We start from the raw sequence: 27,466 nt of genomic DNA, 5'->3' as shown, positions 1-27,466 counted from the left end.
TGAAGTATGGCATTATTTGTCTAGATTTGCATATCAACAGTAACAACAATAATGACATTTTTATTGAATGCTTACTATATACAGATACTGTGCTAGAAGCTGGGGATATAATGAGAAGCAAAAAAAAAACCACGACAGTCTAATGTTGCTAACAACAACCTATGAAGTAGGTATAGATAAAGAAACAAGTTCATAGTGTTTAATTAATTTGTCCAAGGGTGGATAACTAGTAAGCAGCAGAGCTAGAATTACAGTGCTATATTTGTTACAGCAGCCTAACCTACATGCAGGTTAAGAGACTCCAAACTAGAGTGGCTGAAACAAGCTAGAAGGAGCTCCCTGACACAGTTGAGCTGTCATATCAGCTCTGGACTACTTATGCTTAGATTGTTGGGTAAGGGAGAAATAAACTTCCATCCTACGCCTCTCTGCTATTGCTGGGTGTTGGCCTCGTTCCCATGTCTGAAGATACATAAGCATTCTCTTTAAAGGCATTCCCTAGTTGTCAGATTCCCAACTTCTACTCGCATCCCGCTAACCATACTAGCTGCAAGAAAGGCCTGAAAATGTAGTCGTTGTGGCCATGTACTTCTCAAAATTCAGGAGTTCTATTAATAAAGGAAAAAGGGGAGAAGGGGACAATCGGCGGTCTCCACATCACATGCTAATTAAGAGCATTGTTTCAAAGTAGAGTTTTGGCCACAGACTTGGACAAGTGACACATGATCTCATAATTTTGGGATATGCCTACATCCATTATTCATTATTTTCCAATGAAAGAAATGTGCATCAAGGTTATGCACACAATGCATGCATATAGGGTGTGTATGATCTACTTAAATAGTCATAATATGTTGACATATCCTGATTATTATATGATTCTACAGTGGACTCTGATCATCTACAACTGCTAATTCAAGATTTCAGAATAGAAGAAGCCCGCTCACTGGCTTTAATCTTGGGCAGGAAGGCTTGCAAAACCCCAGGATCTGTCTTATTTGCAGCCTCACTCCCAAAACGATCTCAGACTCAAAGCTCTATGTTGTGAAAGGTCTGTTCTTAGAGAAATGGCTTTATAGAAATAAAATTACTCTTAAGGTTTTAGTGAGGCACGTGTTTAATACAAAAATCATGAACAACTTTGACCCAGAACTTCAAAGTTTCCTCGACTTCTTGGTCTATTCTGATAAAGTTTAGACATTTACTATAGAAAAGTCAATTCACAAGTATTTATTGAGAATATGCATAGATAGTAGGTATGTTGAGATGGAACCACAAATCCTTACCCAGGTATCTCCTGGGGCTACAGGTACTTGGAGGAGATAAGCACCGGATAGACCTCAAGTACACACACATGTATTCTTACCTGTTACCTTGGTACTGCCCTCCCCCCACCCCATAGTCCCAAACCTAACGCAATTTCTGATGAGCTCAGCTATCCATGTGGAGCTGCTTGGAAATATTGTGTCTTGTAAGATAGCCTTTCTCTTTCTCTTGGGTCCAGCTCACTAGTGACTAGATGAGGCAGGAGCAAAAACAAGAAAAAAAGCAAAAGGTTTAAGTTAGAGCTAGTCTAATGAGTCTGCCCTAGGCCTTACCAGCTCCCCAGCTGGTGTTGGGGAACATCTTCCAAGTGGGAGGCAGCTCCATACATGTTTTGCCTCCCTGTCTACATGGAAGTATAGGGAAGCAACCCAAAGAGAGACAAACTCCAAACAGACCACAGTCTACAGAAGGCAAAACTTTAACATTCTTTCTACCGAAAGCTTCACTCCCTTTTAAGAGGTTTAGTTGAGTCCAGTAATTTGATTCAGTCTTCTGTCTCTTTTCTTCCTTTGGGCTGAGGCTGGGGAGTGGAGTAAGGGTAGGGAGGAGATGGAAGCGAAACTTTGCTCTCCCACTAGAGATCAACATCAGGTACTTGGGAGGCACCGTAGCACACACAGGACGTGGCCTTTCTCCCAGTTCTCAAAGAACTAACGGTCTGTCTGGGGAGCTAATGTATATGAAACACTTAGTGAAAACCAAGTACTTAAACTGTGTGATATTGATTATTCTAGAAGAATCCAGATAAGAGATAAGTCAATTTGGATTTGTTTCTTGGGGAAAGCTTCTTAGATCATGTCACAAATGAGATGATTAAGAATGCAGAGATAATTAAGAAGGCAGAAAAGAGGGGGTGAACAAAGATTCTGAATGAGCTGAGAGGGCAATAGACCTGTGTGCCTGAGGCAGACTTCATGTCAGAGACTAGGAGATGGAATGGAGTAGGAAAGTGGAATACATCAAAAATTAGGCAGGGGTGAGGCTATCGGTAGTCATGTAAGATTTTATTTTTTAAACTAAAGTTAATGTTAACATCTTTAATTTTTTATGGAAGGAAGTGAGGATGAATTAATTGACTAATTGAGTGACTGAATAAATAAGAGGTAGATAATTACCATGTTTCCCCGAAAATAAGACCTAGCCGGACCATCAGCTCTAATGCGTCTTTTGGAGCAAAAATTAATATAAGACCCGGTCTTATTTTGCTATAAGACCGGGTCTTATAATATAATATAATATAATATAATATAATATAATATAATATAATATAATGTAATACCGGATCTTATATGAATTTTTGCTCCAAAAGACGCATTAGAGCTGATGGTCCGGCTAGGTCTTATTTTTGGGGAAACACGGTATAAAAAGATTATAGTGTTAAAATTTGTCTAGGGTGGACAGAGGGGGTTCCTATGCAGGATCTCAGCAACATAGGTTGCTAGGGAACAGGAGGAAGTCAAGATGAGGGATACCAGGGCCTGGGGGCCTGGCTGCACCAGGGTTAGCCAGCAGTCCCATCCTCAGTGATTAAGACAATGTGATGATCTTGGGATTGGTTTGGGGAAAGTGTTGGGCCTGAGCAGATCCAACTCAGCAGGAGCTTTGAGGAACTACAATGTAGAAAGCAGATGAGATTCAGTCAGGAAGGGTGGTGTCATGGCAGTGGGATCCGGTGATCCCAGCTGGATCCCAGCCAGCAGTTGGAGTCCTAGCACAGAAGCTGGGGTGGGGTTGTGTCAGGGCCCTCGTCAGGTAGATTTAGGTTTGTGGCAAGGCACAAGGCATTACAGGAAATGAGAAAGCTGGTCAGCGCAGAAGCCAATTCTGAAGACTGGGGCAACAAATCTGGAGTTAGTAGGAAAATGGGGGCAGAAATGATAACAAAGCAGAGTATAGAGCTAACTCAGTAAAAGCAATGCATTTGTGGCCAAAAATAAAAAATAAAATAAAATCCAATTCCACTATCTGGTGGTCTGAGGTTGATCCTCCTTTGCCTGCCTGATGAGGATGGGCTGAAGGTCACAGTGGCACTGAGCCTTTTAAGTGGAAACTTGAGGGGCCCTAGCACAGAGGGATCTTGGAATGAATGGCTGACGTGGAAGCCTGGTGGAGGTAGCATCACTGGGAAGGAGCTGAGACTCCAGCAGAGGAGACCTGGGCATGGCTAGGAGGCTGTCATATTCCAGGGTGAGGAGAACAGGAACTGACAAAGGCGAGAGGAGTTAGTGGCAATTCAGAAGAAAAGGGTTCTGCAAAAGACATTTCAAATTAAGAAGTAATAGGTTTCAGTGACAACTTTGATATAATGGATAGAGAAGGAAGAACCTAAAATGATTCCAGGTGGATTTTAAACGTTCATGTGGTATGACATTTTTGTGCATGAGCTGAAGGACATTTTACACACGTATGCAACTGCTTTTGGCCTATTTTTAAAAAGCCAAATAAATAAAGTTAATTAGCACATGAATGCAGAGTATTAAGGCTAGGGTTATTTGTGTGTTTGTTGGCTTTACGTCTCATTGCAGTGCGTCTGCAGTGGGACATTTCCGAGAGACAGTAGCCCTTGCACATGTGAATGAATAGAAATGTTTCTTGCAAAGATGCCTGTCTTCCGGGGTCTAAGATAGGGTTACTAATATACCCATGCGTGGGTCTGACTGAAATGCCTAAAGTAGGACCTACCTGGATCCTTCCGTGCTGCCCTTACAGGCCTTTGTCGCTGGAACTGATGTTTGAAGTGTTTATGGGTACCTCTTTTACCCACCTGGTTAGCTCAGAGCCTTTGCAGAAGACAGTGTCCTCCTACCTGGCCAGATTGCTTCACAACAGGCTCCTCTATCTGCAGCTGTTGTTTCCCAGCCATCCACTTTAGTGCTACATGATGGGACACAGGCAGGCAGGGATTTTACTCGCCACGAAAGGGTAGGGCTTGAGGCCCCAGGAGGGATTTTATTCCTGTTTATCAAGGCAAGGAAAGAAAATACAGAATCCTTACCTGGGTAGGGAAACCTTGTTGTCAAAATGTACAGTTATGTGGTGTTTCTGATTGTGCTACCCCTGGATCTGTGCCTGGAGGTGGCATGGGTTTCACAGTCACTATTTAAGGTAAGGACAGAGAACTTTAAACAGCGTTATCCCATTAAGAGATCCTGGTTGTATTTTTGAAAGGTTGAATTATATAATTTTAGTGATCAGCAAAAGACCAACCTTTGTACTTCTGAGACGTTGTTTTTAGAAAGGCTTGGATTAATAATTTGTTTCCATTTTGTTCACAGATGTACTGTCTGTGTGACAGGGGTATACTGAATACCTGCTTCGCTGAATACCCGCTTCAAGTCACCTTTCACTTTTTCTCGGTGGAAAAACAGCCTTTGGAGAATCATCTTATTACCATCAGCAAACATGGAAACAAATCAAAACATTTAGAATGGCGTAGTGGCCAGCAGTTAGTGATGCCAGTGTTATGCAAGTGAGCGTCAGCAAAGGAAGTTTTCAAGACAGTCTGCCTCACTAGCCAGAAGTCCTTCCCGTCTCAGCTGCTCCTTAAATCCATGCAACTCCTCCAAATTAGTGTGAATGGAAACATGCACTGCGTTTTCAACTTAATTGAGTACTTACTATGTGTGAATTACTGTACAAAATAGGGGAAGGAACATGAGAGAGGCAAGATGTGGGCCCTACCATCCATGGATTTACAATTAGTTTCAGTGCACATATTTTTTGTCTTCTGTTCTTAATTAAATGTGTCTCTAACAGAGGAAATGAATGAAAAAGTGTGTTCTGTAAGTTTTTTAAAGTTCCTTTAATAAAAACCCAAACAAACAAAAACTCCTAATGTGGGCAACTCAGGACATCTTAATTCCAATTTTTTTGGAATTCCGATGGGTAAGATCCATTTTGTTGATTCCATAAATATTCAGTAGACTTTAGAGATATTAACACATTATAGTTGGAGTTAATTTGAATTAAATTCTGAATCCTCCTTAGGTGTAGATTGTCTGTGGAAAAACATTGTGTTTGTACATTTCTTGGAGCGTGGAGAGGTGAATTACATCTGTTGTCTCAGTAGGCCTACCGTGCCCTAGGAGCCTGCCATTTGGACTCAGTTATTAGTGGGGGAAAGGGAAGGTTTGGATCAAACCTGGGGGTCCTCGCTCCTGGACCAAGATAGGGCAAGGAAGGAGCCCAAAAGGCCTGGACAATGGCTCTATCTGAAAATCTGGCTATTTCAGTATTCATCGTGTTGTCCTCTATGTTTTATAAGTTGAGTGACTGCGGTTTTTCCAAAAAATTATTTCTGATCTGGGAGTAGGTCATGATTTCTCCAATGTTAAGAAACTACTATGATTGTAGACAACCAGACATTTCATGTAGCGTGTGTGACACGTTTTAGTATGTATGAGCCAACGATTGACATGTCTTTGCCTTGAGTAGTGTCCATCTGAATTGGAACTGTGCCAGCTTTTTTAACATTATCAACAGGCTTCTTAATTAAGCTGCCGATACATACTGCCAATAGGACTGTGTGTCATCTGACAAATGAATTGTGCAAGTGCCATTTCCCTCTTATTGAATAAACAGTGTTGCCCCGTATAAAATGGATTTAAAGTGTTCTTTGAATGGGGCATTATATTGCTCCCTAAAGAATTTGATGAGAATTCTCATACTATCCCTCTTTATTTAATTTCTGAAAATTTTATTTTGCTTCTCAGTAAGAAATTGCTCTAATTTGACCAATAACTTTAGTTATATGATTTATCCTTAATAGGATGAATCGCCAGGCCACCAATCTCCTGATGGTGCGTTTGTTATCTCACTTTCAGTTTGCATGAAGTACCTTCCTGGAAATCTGACTTATGAACGTCTATTGTACTAAATTGTAGATATTTATTTTCTGTTCTGGGAGATGTTTTTGGAGGGATGATCTCTGTATTCCTGGAACCTAGCACAGCCTGGTGCATAGTAGGTCTGTGTTCAGTAAACTTTTGGTGATCAAAGAGTGTAATGTAGCTTTCTTAATCGGTGGTTCTTAAGTCTGTGTAAAAGACAGAGGGGTCTCGCTAACAGAGTAGCATCTTTATTGGTTTGTGGTTTACAGTCAGTTTACTTAGAATGAATCCAAATCAACACATAGATATATGATTAGATATATATAATCAAGTCCACTGGGCTCCTTAACTGGTGCTTTGCATTCACCAGCTCAGCCCTGTGATTTGTACCAGCATGCACTCTGCTTCCCCTGGGCCTTGCCCCACTCTGCACAGGGCGGGCCCTTTGGAGAGGCTGCTCGTCTCTCTTCCTCTGGCTTGTTGGCTGTAGAAGAGCAGTCACTCTGCTCACTGGGTGCTCACAAGGACCAGGCACTGAGCTAAGTGCTTTACACATGTCCTTTCACTTAATGATCTCCTTTAAACCTCACAACAACCGTTTGCAGGAGGTATTATCCACTGCAGAGAGATGTATCCTGCTTAAATCATGGGGATCTCAATCCAGATTTCTTAGATTCCAAAGCCTGCGCTATTAGCCTGTCCCTTCAGCTGAGTCTGGGAGAAGCTCCCAGTGTGTGGTGGTGTGGGGGCTGACTGGATCTGGAGGTCCAGATTCACTGCAGTTAGCATCCCCGAACGACGAACTGTCTGACTGATAAAACACAGTAAACCACAATTACTTTGAGAATGGGGTAAGGCAGAGCAATTGGGAGAAAGCAAAGTTGGGAACAAACCAGTTTGAGTTAAACCTTTAGCCTTTACCTCATAATGTTTCTGGTTTTTTTTCCTTTTTTTTCTAAACTTTCTTTTTTTTAACATGGCCTGATATAAATCAAAGCCTGACGTAATTGACCCAGAATTGATCCCCGAATGTCTTTTGGGGGAACATGCTTTAACTTTGGTTGTTGATTGTGAGGAATGATTGCCACCCCGGAAAGTTAATTACACATGCCGTCGTTTATCCACACAATAGGCATAGAAGGCGTGTTCTGCATGGAGGGGAAGAGAAGCCTGCTGGTACATTGGGGCTGTGCACTGTGCATTGTGTCAGAAGACCACAAACAGCATTTGAACTGCTCACTGTTACTGCTGATGTCCCTGGTGTGTATGTGTGTGCATGTGTGTGCACGTGTGTACGTGTGTGCACGTGCACACACCTGTGCGTACGTGTGTGCACGTGTGTGTGCATGCATGTGCATGTATATGTGCGTGCACGCACGTGTGTGTGTGTGTACGTGCGTGTGTGCGTACATATGTGAGGGAGAGGCTGGAAGTGAGGAAGGAGATGGGTCGTGGAAGGCTGCTTGTTGAGCTGAAATGGCAGTGATTTGTTTTTCCTTAATTTTTCAGTTTTTCCAAACATCTTCTGGATCTGATTCATTTAGCTCGGTCTGGTAAAAAGATTGTTTTCTTCCTGCTTGGCATATGCTTATTAATGAGTTCTCATATTTCTTTCCATCAAGGGCTGTTTACTTTGTGGCAACATAAAGTGAGAATCCTTCTCCACAACATCCTCCTAACTGCCCTGGTTTTGACCACCCCTTTAAGTAAACCAAACAGTCAGCGAAAATGGTAGCCAGACCTTTCCTCTCTCTCACTGTGCTTTCTGGTAAAACATAAATGGGATTTAAACCACAAATGGCCAATTAAAGCACGTCATGCCTTTTTCCTTTAGCCATAAGACAGTAGTTATCCTAAGTAAATACAACAAACAGGCTATTTTGTGGTAGTCTAGCCCTAGCAACACTTTTTTTTTAAACGAAAGTCTTATGAAAACAAAATGTCGTGACTTTTTGTAATGCTGCACAATGAAATACATATGTATTCCAATATGGAACCGGGCATTGTTTGAGGTCAGAGCAATTCATCCTGGGCTATTCTCTGCCACAGTGTCCGGCAAATTGCATGACCCGCTTGTTAGGCTTGACAACAGTGTTTTACCTAACAAAGGCCTCTGCAGCGCCAAGCAGCAGTGGAATGTCAGAATGAGCACATTTCACACACAGATGTGCAGCCATAATAGCCTATAAGAAGATGCATGCGGCAGGGAGCAAAGGTGGGGGCTGGGTGCTCGGAGCAATGCAATGTGTGAGTGTGTAGGTTGGGGGCCAGCAGGAGGGGGAGGCCACAGTTAGCAGTAGGGACATGGCCCCACTGACCACATTTAATCAGCCCTCTGTAAACAATTCAACATTTTCATTGTTCTCTAAAAACTAATAAAGAGAAACAAGCACTTTTCATTCATCTTGAAGTAATTTTCTGTCAGGTTGCAGCCCCTTGTGGCCTCCAGCTCTTGCAATGCTAGCTGTGTGATACAACAACTATTGCAATTTATTTTACAAACTCTGGTCATTCACATGTCAGTTAGTGTTCACCAAGCCGGCATCTGAAATTGTGCAGTTAACGAGTTTTACAACATTTCTATCAAGAGAAACTGTTTAGCATAACTGACTCTTAAGGAGTTATTATACCTCTAAAAATCCATTTTAAGGGGCATTATTTAAATAAAATAGAAAAACGGTTCACTGCCTTTTAAAGAGGCTACAAAAAAAGTCCATCAGCTCCAGCGCAGTAATCCTCAGCTTAAAGCACTCTTGAGAGTACTTCTGGGAATTGTCAGCATAATGAAATGTTTTGTGAAATGTCCAGATAGATTCCTCTACTCAACAATTTTACTGCGCCATATTTATTTTCCTTCCAGTTTTTAAAGAAGTGAATTACTTTTCGAGAGGATGACTCTACGTTGTATAGATCAACTGAGTACATTATCACCCAGGTTGTAGCAGAAGTGATGGTTCTGTTTGCAGAGTCACCGAGGCCTCTGCAGACAGGGGTAACTTGGAGAAAAGAAGTTTTCCCCTTAGTGCTTTAGCTCCAAAAGGGTTACGTCACAAAGAGGCGTACAGAATTTCACATTTTCCTTGTGCCACGTTTTCCTCAGATTTTTAAACAACCTTGGTACACAGTGGCACCCGTAAATACTTTCTTTAAACTTTACAAAATGGACTCTGTTTTCATACCCTAAATAAATAAATGCAGGAAAACTGATACACATGTACAGGCATAATGCTGCATATTGTTTAAATCTGGCCCATTTCAGTAGGAGATGCTTGAACATTTTACTTCAGAAGAATAGATCCCTCACATTAACTGAGATGGCCAGTGACCCCAAACCAATTAATGGCTAGAGTCTATAATGGAGCACTATATGGTATAGCAGCGAGTTCATTTAGCATATTATATTACCTAACAGAAGTGGAAGCCACCACTTGTAAGGTAAATGGCTTAATGGTTCTTTCTACGATGAGCAAGACCAGGAGAAAAATTATGTTCTGCTGTAACAAGAGACATTCCATATCCTTAGGAGGTGTATCTATAACATGGCACATTTTCATTTTGCCACCAACGGTCCCCTAATTTTTTAGACTGATATTTGTGCACACGACTTTAATTTTCCAAGGGAGACAGGCAGGTGTTCTTGTGCCTGTTAGCTGTATCTGCCCATAAGAAGCACAGTAACATCCATGAACCAAATACAATTTGACATAATTTATGCCTTTATTACCTCCTACAGAATGATATTATTTCATGCTGGCACATTAATGTTTCCAGCATGATACTGTCATTCCTGGAAATTTTACCTTCTGAAGTTCAAATATTGAGGAGTGAGTTTCAAAACCTTCTAACTGCATTAGATTTGGGAAAAATGCAATTTATTCCAAGGTTCGCTTTTTCCCTTCTGTTTTGGTATTTGGGTAGCACAGCAGATAATGTTCAGACAATGAGCAAAGATTGTATCTGAAAACTCTCACCTCTTCTTAACCAAAAACTTGTCCCAATATATTTTCATTTTTGTAAATAATATTTTGTCAACACGTCATACTTTGCTTGCCCCTAGTAATGTAAACTGAGGAGATGTTGACCAAAAATGTTTAAATAGTTGCAACTTGAATCCATTTGATGATCTGTCTTAATACTCCAGCATTCACAGTTAGCTAGGGCAAATGGAGTGTATAAGTTTCCTATTGCTGCCATAACAAAGTACCACAAATGTAGTGGCTTAAAATAACACAAATTTACTATCTCAAAGTTCTGTAGGTCAGAGATCTCATTGGGCTAAAATCACTTGTTGACTGAGCATTCCTTCTGAAGGCTTAGGGGAGAGTCTGTTTCCTTGCCTTTCCTAGCTTCTACCATAGAGACTGCCTGCCTTCTTTGGTTCATGGCCCCTTCTTCCATCTTCAGGACTAACAATGGTGAGTCAAATCCTTCTTACATGTTAACTGTCCAATCCTCTTCCATTGTCATCTCTCTCTCTCTGTCTGACTGCAGCTGGAAACAGTTCTCCACCTTTAAGAGCTCACGTGATTAGATTGGGCCAACGCAAATAATCCAGGAGAATCCCCTCATCTCCAGGTCCATACCCTTTATTACGTCTACAAAGTCTCTTTGCCATGTAAGATAACATATTCACAATTTTTGGAGAATAGAATTTAGACATCTTTGGGGGAGGGAGCATCAGTCTGCCCTCCAGATGGAATCTCGGAGATTTCTTGCTCATACCAATATTTGAAGGATTAATAGCAGCTCCCAGCCTAGTAGTCTCCAATGTTTAAAAATCATGCATGAAAATAGTTTTAAAAATTTGAGTATGCACCCCAAAATATGTACATTTCCTTCTAAACTATACTTGTCCATATTAATATATATACAATTAGTAAAGCTTCATTTCTTCTTAGTATATAAAGAAAAACAGATCTTCTCATGGTTTCTTTGCACCCTATGCATCATCTCGTGTGCGCCTAGGTCTGTGTGCACCTTATTTAGGACAAGAAGAAAAAGGATGAAGTTTGAACTAAGGCGCTTAAGTGTGGTTCTTTACTCTTTCAGAAGTGTAAGTCTCAAGGTGAGGAAGGGACTGCAGAGACATTTCAGTAGTCTCTGATAGTTTTTGGAAGTGAGGAAGAAGTTATTTATTTGCTTCACTTACAGTATTATTGGCATTTGTAATTCCAGAGTGTAACAGTATATAGAATGTAACATGTCCAAAATTTTCCTGAAAGTTGAAAGCTTCCAATTATAGAATTACAAGACAAATGCCATTTTGTAAAAGACTAGAAAGAGATTGTTTACCAAAAGCTCTAGAGTAAGGCCATATCTCTTTAGAACATCTACTCATGTCAGTGTGCTTGAAAATGCCCAGAAGCCAATTGCTCAGTGACTATTTTAAACACTAGTAGCAAGGTCTCTGTGCAACTGAGCTGAAAAAAAGTTGAAGTTCACTTTAAATCATATTTCTTGACTTTAAAAAACATCTATATTACACCTGCCACACTTGATCTCCGTGGCATGTAGGCTTATTATAGTGTAGGAAAACCAGAAATTGTAACAGAAGCCAACTCTGTAAGTCCCCTTGTGTTAAAATTTGAGATGTTTTCAGAGCAGTCACCCTCAAAAATGGGATCTTGCTAAGACATGCTGACACACCTCTGAAATCAAACAGAACTTCTGCTGGTGAATAAAAGTAGGTTGCCGCAAAAATGTACATCAATTAGGAAACAAGTCAATGAGTTTTTGCCAACTGCCGTAAGTGTCCCGGAGGCAGTCTGAACAGTATATTTTTATTTGATTTGCTCCAGGCCACTTCCATTCTCTTCCTAAAAGGTGGACAGGGAGTCTCAAGTCCTTCGCTGATAGTTTCCATCAATGATCTCAAAATGTAACTGATAACATGTCAATGATTACTGTACAAAGAAGTTAAACATTACATCTAAATTTTCTCACTGAAACCCAATCCAGGGATTAGCAACAATAGGGAATCTGTTTTATTTGCATTTAATTTGTACCTTCACACTATTATCTCCCATGTTTTAGTTTCAGGAAATGTGGTCTCAGGCTATTATAACCACATTTCATGCTGCTGTTGCACTGTTATTTGATCTCTATGCTTGGAGATGACTTACTGAAAAAATAAAGCTAGCATACTTTATTTTAATTATACCAGCACAGTGTCTAAATAAAAAATGTACTTTATATTTAATGTGGAGCACAGATTAACAGTTTTATGGGACATAAAATCTATCTATATCATTTTCTATTTACCCATCAGTTATATATCTTTTTCTCAGCAAAACAAATGCTTATGGTGTGAAAACAAGAAGGAGAACATCGAAGTTACAATCACATGGGCAGTAAATAACATCTTAATTGGTCTGGAATGCCGGAGTTTGATTTTTTTTCTCCGCCTGGCTTTTATTTATTGATCTCTATAGCTTATTTATCTTCCCAGTGATTTGTACAAGTCTATCTCCTTTCCTCAATAAGCCAATCTATGGTGGTTTTATATTTCAAATCCCATCTGGGGAAATGGTCTAGTGAGAGAAGTGCAGTTGCTCCTGGAAAAGCCATAATTTAAAAGCTTTTGTAGAGGTTAGGGTAACTTCTCAGTTCTTATACTTTGTCTTCTGGAAAAAAAGAAGGAAAGAAGAAGTGCAGCTATTAGGAAGTTGCCACCCAATGTATGTTCCAACAATTCTTTACTCTCCACTTGTTTGGCAGCAGTAAGAAAACAAAGAAGGATTTAGTGTACACTGGGAAATGTCTTTTAAATGTTCCTGTACATGATTTAACTTCTAGTGAGGGAAGCAGACAGGAATGGATTGTGCATGTCTAATACATTGTACATAAACCCTGGAGTTTCTTCTGTACGCATTTCTACAGCTCCATTTCTAATATCTTTTTGAAACGGCGCTTGAGGATAAAACACACTTCCAATGACACATTATACTCCCTAGTGCAGCTGAGGACTGGCCAATGTAACCATTCTCAGGAAAGCTAGTTGGCAAAAAACCCCAACACTTGGTCTAGGGTACAGACATCCACAACTAAAGTCAATGCTGGAAAATTAGTACTTTTTTCCTCCTAAATCAATGATCTCCTTGTTTGTCAAATCAGCACTTGCAGTGTTTGTCATGATTCAGTTTGGGTGTCTTGTTCTCACAAACTATAGAAGAGTGTTCTGAAAGATGTCCTCTGTTGATAGCTGAGGGGAAAACAAGTTTACAGATGGCAGTGCTCTACTTAATGCTATGCAAGTGATAACTTTGCAAAGTGATTCTAATAAACAGATTCCGAAGAAGAGACTCTGATCCCATCCATCAGCACCCTGATATAACCTTAACTGCTTTCAAATGAGCTAATGAAAATTTGGGGCTGGTCTTTGAGAGAATGCATTTACATTTGACATAATTAGTGGCAGCAGGCAGATCTCACTGCATCCAGGGGGAATCTTGAGGCAACTTCTTGGTCGACTATTAGTGCTTAATTTCTGAATGTCAAACCCTGCACGTCTTAATTTCTAGAGAATAAGCTCAATTGAACTTGCTCCCCAGTTATGCAAAAACTGCTCAGATAAAACCAAATGGACACCAATGTAATGAATGTGGTTATTAAATTGTTTCAATTGAAAGAACCCTATTTTTACACCCTCATAATGGGAACAATTTATCCCCACTGATCGGTCTCTCTCTCTCTCTCTCTCTCTCTCTCTCTCTCTCTCTCTCTCTCTTTTTCTGAGCTCTCTTTGATCTTGAAGCATATTTCGGTGGTGTGTCCTATTGAAAAGTGAAACTGGGGCAATTTTAATGCTTTTGTACCTTACCAGTGCTCTATTTTTTCGCTGTTTAAAAATAGCTGTTAATTATAAGTGCAGTTTAAATGTCTCAAGTGACCCAGAAATGCAGGTTGGAATGAGACAGATTGTGTGTCTCATAAAACAGATGTACTTTCACAGAGCATTCTGAATTCAGCCTTCCCTCTGTATCCTCCTCTTGGGTTATTTCAATCAGGTATTGAGCCGGTCTAGCACTGTGCTATAAAATCCCACACATTTGAACATGGAAAAAGAAAAGTGGATCTTTTTTTTCTTTTTTTTTCTTTTTCGCACCATAAAGAAAAGCCTCTTTTGTATATTAGTCCCTACTACGTGGATGAATATGGTGCTCTTGGTGTTGGATAATGGAACAAGGGCCACTTTCCTGGCCAGGACGACCACATGATTCTCTAGAGCTCCACTCTACCTGTCTCTTGGGTCAGGGGACTTTGCGTTAAAAGAAACTGTAGTGAGATAAACATATCCCTGAGGTCCTTCAACTTGACTCAATAGTGCCTGAGGACATATGAACCTCCTGCTAGATTTCAAACAACTGTGATTCTTCACCTGTTTCATAAACTTGTGTTTTTAGCTCCTTGCTGACACTTAGATCCTGGAGATGGTTATACTGCCGGTGCTGGTTTCAGGGACCAAGGCTTTATAATAAGCTATGTGCTAACTCAACATAATCACATTATTCATTCAGTCTTCTGAAGATGAGCAAGTCTGGTGCTTACCTAATCCTGCGTGTATGCTTGTGTGGAAGGTACTCCTATTTGGTGCAGTTGCAAGAAGTGTTTTCAAAGCTGAATTTAAAATAGGGTACATTCCAATGATTTGACGATTTCCGCCCCCAAGTTTGTTAAGATATTTGGGACACATCCCACAGCCACCTGAATCTGAACATTTGCATGGCGAAGGCATTCAAGACCCAGTCCCTCCTGCTCTAGGGTTCAGATCCCACGGTCCAAGCTCTCCTGCTATCAGGACAGAAACATGTCTCAGAGTGGGGAGGGCAGTTTATATGCATTTGCTCCCTACCTGCTTCAAGCTAGAAATGCCCAACAGAGCAGTTTTTCATTCCATAACAAATGCCATGGAACACAGCCATGGTGTGGGCTGAGGGACCGATTCTTTAAGTACTTTCTAGAAAACTTGTAGACATGTTAGTCAAGTTCTAAATGTAAGCACTGATTTAAACATTTTTTTATAGCTCATTTTCCATTTGTAATTTTAGCTTGATTGATTCTAATGTATTAATTCCAATTTGTCCAATAATATTTAATGTTTATAATCTTATAAGTGACCGTGAAAAATACTTGGGTTATGGTCTGATGATAAGTCCATGGTTTATTTTCCGGAAGAAGGGAAGGGATGGCCTCGGGTAAGTTTAAGAGAATCTATGTCATACAGAGTTGGTACTGCAAACAAATTCAGAAAGAAATTCTTTAAATCTGTGTCTTATAAAAGCATTCCACTCATGGAGATACATTTATATGGCTGTTGGAAGAGAAATGATAAGACATTTATAGACACAATGCAAATAATACTATTTCTAAGTAGAGTAACTCTGAAAATAGAACTGTTGGGAAAGGCAGTCTCCTGTAAGCAGTCTTCGGACCTCACTCATCCACATAAGTATAGGCTTTGGGCCTAGAACCTTCCTTACCAAGAGATAAAGAGTCCTCACAGCCTGTGCTGGACTGGTCATCTTGGGTGGACACATCTTTCCCTGTTTCAGACTCAATGTGTGCTCCTTTGTTTGGCTTAAGCGTGTGTGTCATATGGTACCTGGCCAACCCCACTGTTATAATCTGTCACATGGCGAGGGGACAGGGTCCTTCATTCTGTGGCACAAAAGGTGTGCATGCAAGCCACTGGTCCTGTGGCTGGATGCCCGGAGTGACCCCTGACCACAGGCAACAGATGCCACGACGGAAGCTGAATTTGCTCTGTCTCTTCTTACGTGAGACATCCAGTGCCTGACTGTGCTATGTTTTCCATTGGCAACTCAGATACCAAGGTGCAGCAGGCAGAAGTGTTCTGACTGCTACTCCTGGTGACAGGCAACAGATGCCACTTCTCAGTAGGAACAAATTACTATATAAGATATGTGGGGTTGGAAATGGCTTAGATCCTTACTTTCTAACAAGGTTCTTTATAGAAGGGGAAAGAGCAGTTTCAATCTGGGGACATTGACAGTTACAGATTGTGGACGTTGGATGGGCATTGGGACTGTGATATCCAGGTCCACATAAGAGTCTGGATAGGTGGTTGGTATGGGGATGGGTTAGACTGTGGGTGAAACCTGGTTTTGAGAGGTGAGCAGGCCGGGATGGGAACATCCTAGTTCTGAAAGCCAGGCGTTAGAATTATCCGTAGAAGCAACAAAAGAATGAGGATCAGAGCAAGCAGTGAGCTGGAAGCCAGGTAGACATTTAAGAAAAACAGAGCCTCCAATTCCAGATGTCCAAATGAGGAAGGAGTCCAAAACCAGGCAACTGCCAGCAACCAGGCGCCTGGGAAGCTGAAGAGGAATGACCAAACAAGCATGAGCATAGGTGTGAGGCCTCAGAAGCAGAAAGGACTATGATGGATGAGGCAGCTTTCCGACTTCAGGTGCCAGAGAAAGGGAGGGACCTCAAGTCAGCTATCCGGGTGGAGCAGACAGGGAGGGAATGGACTGTTGCCTTTGCCGACGTGAGGGCTGACGTCTGGTAGCCAGATGCTGAGGACTGGTGTGTCACAGGAGTCGCAGGAACTACTTGCGAGCTTAATTCTCCTGGCCCTGGGCCCTGTCTCCCGGGAAGTTTTTGTCCTCCAACTCCCCCAGAAATTTCCCAGTAATAACCTGGTTCAAGCCTGTTCTCAGGCCATTTCATATAAAGGAAGAAGGCCCCACACCAAGATATACACAAAGGCTATGGGTGACGACGGGTGTTCTTAATTTTCTTCTCTTATTTGTATTCTCTACAGATCTTTTATTACTGTTGTAAAAAATTTTTAAAAGTAAGTAAATTTCTTATGTGACACAGTGACAAATCCTTAATTCTCTTTTACCTCCCAGCTTTATGACTTGGGCAAGTTACTTACACTTCAGAACTGCAGTTGGCTTGTCTCTAAAATGTGAATAATAAGACCAAATGGTTATTATTCCCCAGTCTTCCATATAAAGGAGGGAATTTGCCTTCCCTAGGAAAAATAGTGAAGGAGGAACTCTTCCATCTTCTTCCTTTTTCACTTTTCCCACTGGAACAAGGAATCATTTATTGATGGGGTACTTTGCTTGATCTCTTTCCCTTTCTGTCTCTTCTGTGGAATGCAGACATCTTTTTTATCCCCCTTGCCCTGAATTAAGCTTACAGGAATAAGTCTTAACTTGTGGAGGAAGCTTTCCCTTTTGGAGCTATACATTAAGAACCTCATTTGACAGCAAATCCACGTCACATTTTTCTAGTTCTGTTTTTCAGGATTAAAAGTGATATTTTAATCTATACTGATGGCATCCTTGGGTCTTACTTAACTGGATCCACACTCTGAGTGCCAGTCGGCCAGTAAACAATACCAAGGAATAGCACCGTCCAGCTCTCCTTTCAACACCCCCATGGCCGTGAGGTTTGGAAATCATATGTGACGTGCCTCGTACCATGCCTGACTACTCGTGGTAATTCGGTAAATGGAAGTGAATAATAATGGTGATTGTCATGGTAGCTTTCTTCCTGTCCTTAGCGACTGTTCACGGGGGCGTTGTTATTCTTCTGGGCTGGCAAGTCTTTTTCTTTCCTCTGTTTCCATCTGCTTTATGGACCAGCATACTCTTTCCAAAGATCTATCCTTCCTGCTGTGTGACCTTCACATCTATTTCCTTTCTTTGTCATCAATATTGCTATTCATCAGTGGAGGCAGAACACTTTTTCTGGTCTTCGCAGGGCTATCCGATGGCCAGGCATCCAGCTGGTCCCACCGCTCCATACGCTGTTTCTATTCCCCTTCTCGCGCCCGCTGTCCTTCTCAGGACAGGGCTCTGCCCTCTGCGCCTGGGCTCCTGCTCCACTGCGCTTGTTTAGAGACTCAAGGCCTCCCCACAGCACAGTAGCCCCTTGGAACCACGTTCTCCTCCCTGCCCGACTCCTACTTCTGGCCCACAATCACTGTCTGGCTATCTTCCTCCTGTCATCTGTATTCAACCGTGGCTCCAGTCACCTGCCACAATCTGTCACACTCCCATTCAAGAACCATGCCTAGACCCCCCACGTTTCTTCTGACCTCTCATCCCGTTTCTCCTCATCCCTCAGGCCACTCTACCACTCTGGCTTTCCTCAGGCAGCGCTTTCGCCATCACGCCCCCCAACCCGCCCCAACTTTGCCTTTGCTGTCCCCTCAGCCTGGAATACTTTCCCTCCACAAAGTCACAAGCCTCACCATGCCTTTTAAATCTCGATTCAAATGCTGCCTGCCCAGAGGGGCTTCCTTTGGCCACCCCCACCCCGGCTCACTCTTCATGCCTTTTCTCTGCTTTATTACTATTTTTTCATTGCACCTTTAAGTACTGGGTCTTCGATTATATTTCCATTTTCTCGTTTGCTTAACCATCCCCCACTCACCATGTATGCAAGCCCCATGAGAGCAGGACTTCCATCTTTTTTGTTTCCTGCGTACAGAGCCTAGAATAGTGTCCGGCACACAGTAGGTGCTCAATGAATCACCCATCCCTTTGACAATACAATTCCATTGTTCTTAGTAACCTTAGTTGACTATTACTAAAATTAAATGTGATAGAAATAAAAGAAAAAAATATGTAGAAATATAGATTTATAATCTCTTCTGCAATTTTGAAACTACTAAAGCTTAGAAATCAAAAATTTTCTTTTTTTCTGGCAAATTCATTTAGTCCAAAACCTGACCTGAGCTTGTATAGACTATGTTTAATATTTATTTCATTTAATATGAATATGCACATATTTCACTGCCTAAATAATAATGTGCTTGATTTCAGTGTGCTTCTCCAAAACGTGAGAATTATATACAGTATATGCATTACGCTAACCTTAAAACTTGAGAAATTTTGAGTTCTGAATACAATATAGCCCTACGGATTTCAGACAAGGGACCTCAGACCAGCGTTTTCTATCCTTCCTCTTTTGTTCTCTGCTAGAGAGGATAAAGGAGAGGAGAGAGAAGTAAGGAGGTGAAGAGAATTAGCACATGGTGAGCTGGGGAAGTAGTCTGAGGGAATTTGTGGAAAGAAAGGAGGGGAGAAGACAGCTGCCTTATGGGTAACTTTGGGGTATGTTAAGAAGATCTGTAAGAAAGTATAATAAGTCTTGCTGCATATTATGCTATGCAATTCCCCTATGCCACTAACTGCAGACCTACAGTAAAAAGTATCATTGTTTTTTAGTGCTTTATGTACTTAGAGTTTTATTTTGGATGCATCACTATACAGAGATCAAATTCAAGACACCCAGTATATTTCTGGTTCCAGGAACATTCATAAGAGATTGCATATCTGTTACCGGTTTATACTGAAATGTGGAAACTGCAGTGTATTCCTGTTCTGAGATTTTTTTTTTCTTTTCGCACCATAAGAATATGGATGGGTTCTTACCAGAATATTAAAAAAAATTACTTAGGTAGCTTTAAGATTAATCAAATAAATTAATACATCAAACATAGGATAGTGGTTGAAGATAAATTTGATTTGGTATTCAAATATTATCTATTAAGCAATTATAGTGGGTAGGTGCTATGCCAGGAACTTGCACATATGTCAGATTCTAAATTCGAAGGGAAACTGTTTAAGTATTCATTTCCCTATTGTGTTTTAATCAGATGTTAGTATATTGGGCTAACCTTCATATGATACATATCTCTTAGCATGGAGGAGAATGATTTTTTGGGGGGGTTAGGGGGTACTACAATTCTTAATCTCCTGTAGTAATAGATCAAGATGATTTAATTTGTCATTTTTCTTCTAGACATTTTGGCAATATGTCACATGATCTTAATCCTAGTTTATTTGGGCTGATGAGAAAATGTTTCAAAGTTATCACTTCAAATTTTCTCACTGGTTAAAATGATTAGATTCTACCTATGTAATGCTTTGTGTGTTTCTAGTACTTTATGGTGTGGTAACAATAACTGCAGAGCCCTGCTCCTTAGCGGGGTATTTCCTGCCTTACTCTTGAGCAGAGTGTTATGCCTATGGGTGAGGGCAAGGAGGGAAGGATTCATGCAAGGAGAATTAGGCTCCCCATGACCAAGGAGAGACCAAACCATGTGAATGGAGGAGCTAAAATGAAAAGAAAAAGAAAATCAGAGTTCCTGAAGCTGGTGGTGTCTTGATAATATTAGATAACTGTTCTAAGTTAACTTTACTTAGTACAGTGAAAAATACAAAGATTTGATACACTAGTGGCAGGCACAGCATGGTTAATTTATATAATGTGACAAGAAAACTAGCATTCAGAAACAAATTGGCAATTATCAAAGTAATTTTTGCATCTCCTTTTACTCTGTCTTGGGGAAATAAGCTTTTGGGTATTGCCTAGGCAACAATATTTCAATTTCATTCAAAATGATCACTATTATGATAGTAAAAATCAAATTTCATTAAATCTAGACACATAATACTTTTCATTTTTAAAACTCAAAATCTTTTCTCTTTCTTAAAGAATACCCAGTATCATGTGTACTAAAAATCGTGTTAATAACAAAATGTTTTCTAAAACTTGATAGATACTCAAAATTTACACTAAGTACTTACTATGTGTCAGGTACTCTGCAAGGGGCTTTAAATATGTCCTTTTAATTCTCACAGCAGTCCTGAGAGAGAGAAATTATTAAGGTCATTTTACCTCAATGTGGAAATTGAGATTCAGAGATTAAGGAACATGTTCAACATCACCCAGAGTGTCAGCAACAGATTCAGGACTTGAACCTGGGTGGATCTGATTGTCAAAGGCTTCTGAACCTTCCATAATACAGTGGGGGGGAGGAACAAATTTTACTCTACCTTTCTAGGTTCTTTCGGCTGGTCTAATAATTAAATCAACGTGAGACAAATTAACAAGAGAAAATAACCAAATTTAATTACATACCTACATGTGGGAATCCCACTTACATGAGAGTCAGAGACCCCACATACATGAGAGGTTCAGAGACCGGAAGTTAAAATAAGATGTATATGGCATTCCGAGCTTAGGATGAGGTAAGGCGCCTGTGGCTCCAGAGGGGAGGAAGGTCATTCACAGAATGATAAGAAGAGCAGATGTTCAGTAGTTAGTAGTTTGCCCTGCCATATACGTAGGTCACAAAAAATTATTTCTGGTAATAACTCTCACTACGGACAAGGTCCCCAATTTAGAGTCTTTCAGTGAGAGGTAAAAGCTTCTCTTAGGCAGGGTCTCAATTGCCTCTAGCTCAAAGTAATCTATATGCCAAAGTAGCACATCTTGGGGAGGCCTGTTCTGAACCTCTTCAATACCATGCTGTCTTCTCCCTCCATGTAAGCAAACGATGATAGCTCATAAGAGACATTAATGTGTGCCAGGAAAAAACCAACAAAAAACCCTGAGTCTAGATGATGACAGAAAACACAACCTATAAAATGTTCCAACGACTTGTAATATATGGGTCATGTCAGAAATGCTCACAAGCGTTAGAATGACTAACAGATATCTTGCAAAAGCTGCAGATGCAGTTCCTAAGAATTAATTATTTTTAAACTAATACAGTTCACATATTTCTCTTAGTACCTTCATTAGGCTTCTTATAAGACCATGGGTATTCAGTGAGAGTGAACCAGATCAGAGCTCTGAGATTTGGTCAATGAGAATATTTATTTTATGTAGAAGCCAGCAGTTTTTCAGGATGAGTATGAGGGCAGTGATTCTTCAAGCAGAAGTGATCAGGGGTGCACTACACCCCTTTACTGCCACCCCCAATATCATAATGGTTGCAGGGGACTGTGTAACTTGAACACAAATCATCATTTTGCTTTATTTCTTTGATTCAGTGCAAATAAGAATATTCATTTTGCTTTGAATTTATAGGGCATTCAAAGAAGGCGTGAGATTTTGATACATGTCAAAGAAGGTCACCAGTTTCAAAAATGTGAAAAACACTTTGCTAGACAGAACTTCTCAATTCTTTTAGACTGTTTGCCTTCTACTGATTCACAGGAGCACAGAAACAGATGTTAGACTTGCTTCTAGGATGAGTCACTGAGAAAAACAAGGCATTTCACTTATGACAGTGACACTTTTATAAGATAAAGTATAATTTTAAAAGTTAATACATAAATTAGTAATTTTCCCTATAACCAAGAAACCCATTTTGAAATCTCTATGTACAAGTGATGTACCTTCTAAAGTAAAATGTTATATCTGAACCTTTAATCATTTGTGTATTTGGACATTCGTGTGATCACTTGGGTCATTTTCACGGCATTTGGTCAGTTCGGTGTTTTCTGTTTATAATAAGCACTGGTATTAGTCCAGTAAAATCCAGGCATTCAGCGTCTTCAAATGATTCATGGTTTCTTCTAGCACAAGGCAGTTTATAATAGTCAGGTGTCAAATTTCTACATTAGCTCTCAGCTCCTTTCTGTTATTTTGTGTTAAGTCTTGATTTGTACTCACCTTCCTTTTCTGTTGTGGAATTGAGCTACCTTTTATAAAGTGGAGGCACCTTATAAATACCACTATTGCTGCCCCCTGTCACTCCTAACTCCAATCTGTTTCCTTTGCGATGGGATATACATGGCTTTTTCTAAAAGGGCCATGCTTTTCTACTTCCCAGTTCAGAAGTAAAATAAAATATGTGAGAGCCGTGTGATTAAGGAGGGGACAAAGGAAAGAATCGACATTTGCTGGGCCTTCCATGTGTTATCTTGTGTGATCTACGTAGTGGGAACAGTAAATCCACTGCATTTATATTATTGTAATGATAACATCAGTTCAGTATCAGGCGCTTCTTATGATACCTTCTGATGACAATTTTTGTGATTTGGCTTGTGTGTAATTGAGAGAGAGAGGATGTGTTTGTTGTTCTAGTCACGCTACATGTTGACAGATCATGTTTGATTAGTGTAGTGGAGACTGAGGGTCAGAATGTCTCCAGAACCGCTTTGTTTCTGGGTGTTGGTGTGGTGAGGGCCATGTGGATGGCATATGGACACCCTGAGGCAGCCTACCTCCGATGTCAGCGTGGTGGGCTGTGCCTGGTGACTGATGACACATTGAGCAGACAACAAGCAAATTGGATGTTTCAACCACCTGGTGAAACATCCAGTTACTGCCTTTCCCAACACTGACTGCGGTCTCCCTTTTAAGTCCTTTTGCCACCGTAAACCGAGTTAACCCAACTTCGCTGTACAGGTATCAGGAGGCAGGAAACTATGGTAGGGGGGCTCAGTGGGCTGACTCTGGAGGGACGCTGCCTGGGAATGACTCCTGGTCCTACCACAAACTGCCTTTGTAACCTAGGATAAGCCACTGAAACTTTCGTAGACTCGGTTCTTTTCAACTGTAAAATGAGCATAAGCATAGCACCTCCAGAGCACGTAAAGTACAAAGGGTAGTTAGTGCCTGACACACTGTTAGTGCTCATTTGTCACTGCTGTCATCATCATCATCACCAGAGTAACAACAACAGTTATGAAAACAAGAATCCCAATAAAGCAACACCATGACTTCAACCAGACAAGTTCTATTAACATTGTATCCCCTTAACTTTCCATAGAATGCTAACGTATGCATTTAATAATCTTAATTGTCAGGAAACTTCGCATTTTTAACCTAAATCCTGAATGCTATAGATAGGTTCTCATTCCTCTTGAACTACCCATGGAGATTGTTCTCCTCTGAGTCTTCATTTTCTATAAAATTTTCTCCATCCTTCCCAGAAGGCCCTAATTTCATTAGATTTTTGGAGGACAAGGAATATAAGTTTAACTCTTGAAATAGCCTCATTTTAGTCTATTTTGTCACCTCAAATAAATTCGTTAGGAAAAAAAAAATGAGTTCTTTTCCTTTGTTTTTCATGGCTATTTTATAATGGAATGAACCATATGGATTTAAACATGTCACAAAATCATTCTTTGGCAAGGGCAGTTTGCCTGAAAGATAAAGTTGAATCTATTTAATAGGATATTTTGGAAAAGAGAAAAAGAAAAGTCATGTTGGTCTAAGATTCTGTTTTGGGCACATTTGGGGGACAATGTTATGTTATAGAAACTAATTTTATTTTCCTTATTCTTTCCTTAATGTGGTTAGGTAATTCATATTCATGTTAAGTGCTATTAAAATAAATGTAACTATTTTAAATTTGATGAGCACGTAAATTCTTTTAAATTTGATAAGCACATAAATTCTTTTCTTTCAGTGGAAGCCTATATGACATGAAAAATTTCACTGTCCGACAATTCATATCAGTAGAGACAGATCTTATAAGATGTCTTCTTATTTCAGTCACAAATCAGAAGGGCTTTGTGCCTTACTGCAGGGAAGACGTGTACATGCATTATAAATTCTCTCTTTCACATTCTAGAAATTACAACCAGGAACTTTAGGTAGTTTTGAAAGCTCTTTCAAATTATCAAATGCTATCGACTAGAACTTTTCAAGCTTTAATGTGTGGAGGAATCACGCAGTGGATCTTGTGAGAATTCAGAGGCTGACTCAGTACGTCTGGGGTGGAACCTGAAATTTTGCATTTCTAATAGGTCTCAGGTGTTCTAAAGCTGCTGGTCCTGTTCCACATTTGAAGTAGCAAGACTGTGTGGACTTCCCCTCCTCTGTGTGACTTCTACCCATTCCAGAAACTCAATAGGGTTTTCTGTATCCAAAAAGTGGGGAGTAACTGAAGCAGTTAGAAGAGAAAATGAAATAAGCACTTACATAGGTAAATGTGAGTCTCAGAATAAACTCCTGGGTCATTGTAATTCATGATCTCTTGGGAGAACAAGTGGGTTTGAGTCAGCTCTTCTGCATTGTGGTTCCTTTCTCCCATGGCTCATTATTCACTGTTTTTACTACTATTATTTTGCCTTTGCCATTTGTATGTCTTGTTTCTTTTACAAAGGATAGGAAAACAATACAGTCTGTAAAAGCTGGTGACCCAAGGCGGTTCTGAGCTCAGAGAAAAAGAAAGATGCAGTCTTCACAGGAAAATAGACACCAGCCTTGAAATTTAGAAATTTAGAGATCACTGCAATGTTTACAAGCAAACCTTACCTTCTATTATTTCTGTATGCACCAGAGTGCCTAAAGTAGTTAGGAGATATTTAATATGGAATTGGATAGATGGATTCCAAATTGGTGTCAGAGCGATCCTTTGCAACAGGGAACGATCCTGAATGCAGGTCTGAGGTTGCTGAATTAAGATGGATAGCATTATGTCTGTCAGGAAAGAAGTAGGTTGGGATGGTGCCTTATTTCTCACCCAGCAAGATTTGGGGTTTGTTGTAGTTCAAAAAGTTAGTTAAATACTGGACCACACTGTTCTTGATGTGGGAGAGAGAAACCAATCTCAAAGTTATTCACTATCAGAATTAGTTACCAAAGGCAGTAAACTTGGAAAACATGAGAAAACCACTACATAACTCTTTAAAAACAAAACAAAGTAAATAAACAACTTTTGCTCGGTTCAATTTTGTTTAACTTTTAGAAAAACGGTATAACCCCTTTAAAAAGGCTTAAAAGAAATTTCTAGGGATGTTAATTAGTAATCTTTACTATTATGGAAATAATATAGTAACTTCTACAGCTTCAAGGGGTTCTGGAATGAATGACGAAAAATTTATTGTCCAGAGATCCTCTTGCTGTTTGAAAGAGAGGCTAATCTGCTTTTTCACCGCGTACTGGGCTGCTCACAGGGATTGCTGGAAGACTGTTTCACAGTGTTCTCTGGCCAATGGAAAGTCAAGCTACGAGTATGTGAAAGAAATAAAGAAGTATGTCTGTGCAAAAAGAGGCACAGAGGGACATCTGTCCAGGAAGCTAAGACAAGACTCAGGGGACCCTCAAAGCCTGTTTTTTCTTCATATGAGTGAGAACAAGTCAAAAACTGCTGTGGCAGCTCCTCAGTCCAAAATGGTTGACCAAGTTGCCATGTACCATGAATCTCAACACAAGTAGCGTTTTCTGTTGTTGCTATTGTTATTTGTTTGTTTTAATGTGGAGAAAAACCTAAGTGCTTTTCTTAAGGAAGCATAATATTAGATTAAGAACTGTTTAGTAATGTCAGTTCAGGCTGCAGTAACAAAAATACTATAGACTAGGTAACTGAGGCATGGAACTCAAGAAGCAGACAGACCTCTGTTTAAGCTCATAACCACCATAACAGTGTATTTCTTCTCTTGCTGTGGGATAAAATTTAGAAAACACATTAGCTTATGTGTTTTCTTCCATTTTTATCCCATGGCCCTTTTCCTATTCAAGTTGGAATCTTGCAGCATCTGCTGCTTGAGAAAGGGTCATTGTAGTAGAACCACTCATGTTAGCCATGGGAAAGGAATTAAATTCTTGGCTTTTGAGTTTCGGAAAGATCTATGATAAGATGCCTTTTGAGTTTTGGGAAAGTATATGATAAGATGATTTGGAAGAATACTAGGATACTTGGTTATCAGAGCAAGGATCCTCCCCTTCTTGTAATGTTTACTGGTGAGGGAGGGACCATGTATAAAAGAGCAGAGAATCAGTCCGAAGCTAGAGGGATGTTGGGTTCTGTGCTTGGATTGAATCCTAGCACAGGGGTGAGAGCTGTTGATAGAATACTAGATTGCTTTGGAGAGCCAAGAAGAGGCCATGCTCCTTTCCAGGAAGAGTTCAGAGAAGCAGCAAGATTCTGCCTTTTCCCCCCACCCAGGACCGGGAGAGACTTTTTCCATGATGGAGAGAAGAGAGGACCTGGACATGAGACTCCTGCAGAAACCCTAAGCATTCCAGCTTGGCTTAGGGATCCACAGCATGTTTTCCTAGTCACAGAAAGCTGGACCTGCTCGAAGAACCAGGGCATCTGAAAGAAGCTGTGCAGCCAAGATGAGGAGGGGAAGGCATTGTGATCTCTGAGAGCGAAATCCAGGCAGAAGATGGGAGCTCATTTTATGCTGATGTTGGGAGACCCTGATGACTCAAGATCAGAAATCTTCTTTACCCCACCACATCCTGGCATTATATAAGCCTCTTGAATTCAGAAACAAGCCTCAGACAGGTATACTTTAAGGGAAATTCTGTATTGTCTGATATTAAATTTGCCACTTGGTGAAATGAGTGTGAAAAATAGAAATTAAGCTCTATAAGAAGTGGAACAGTTCTGTCTCCTTTATACCCAAGTCTTCCCTGATATTTGTTCCCTCTGCATTTCAAAATGCCCACCAAACCCTTTGTTTAGAGTCTTATAAAATCCATTAAAGCAGAAAGAAGACACCCAATGACTAAATTTAGGCCAAATTAAATTGACAGGATAATCAGTTCTCTAAATACAGGCAGTCATTGCT

The 27,466-nt window shown here is 40.4% G+C and overlaps 1 long non-coding RNA gene across 4 annotated transcripts in view; it reads left to right on the top strand.

Annotated features, from left to right (window-relative positions):
• LOC117024819 (uncharacterized) overlaps positions 1-27,466 on the top strand; it is a 204,801-nt gene that overhangs the window by 129,588 nt on the left and 47,747 nt on the right. For 3 of the 4 annotated variants that reach the window (XR_004423519.1, XR_004423518.1, XR_004423517.1), the window contains one exon: positions 4,602-5,144. The exons of the other annotated variant lie outside the window; for it this stretch is intronic. This is a non-coding gene — a long non-coding RNA (uncharacterized LOC117024819). Of the gene's footprint in view, positions 1-4,601; positions 5,145-27,466 lie in introns of those variants that run through there. 4 annotated transcript variants of the gene reach the window in all.

This window comes from Rhinolophus ferrumequinum, chromosome 7, assembly GCF_004115265.2.
Source record: "Rhinolophus ferrumequinum isolate MPI-CBG mRhiFer1 chromosome 7, mRhiFer1_v1.p, whole genome shotgun sequence".
Classification (NCBI taxonomy): domain Eukaryota; kingdom Metazoa; phylum Chordata; class Mammalia; order Chiroptera; family Rhinolophidae; genus Rhinolophus; species Rhinolophus ferrumequinum.
This window is presented reverse-complemented; position numbering and strand designations above follow the sequence as displayed.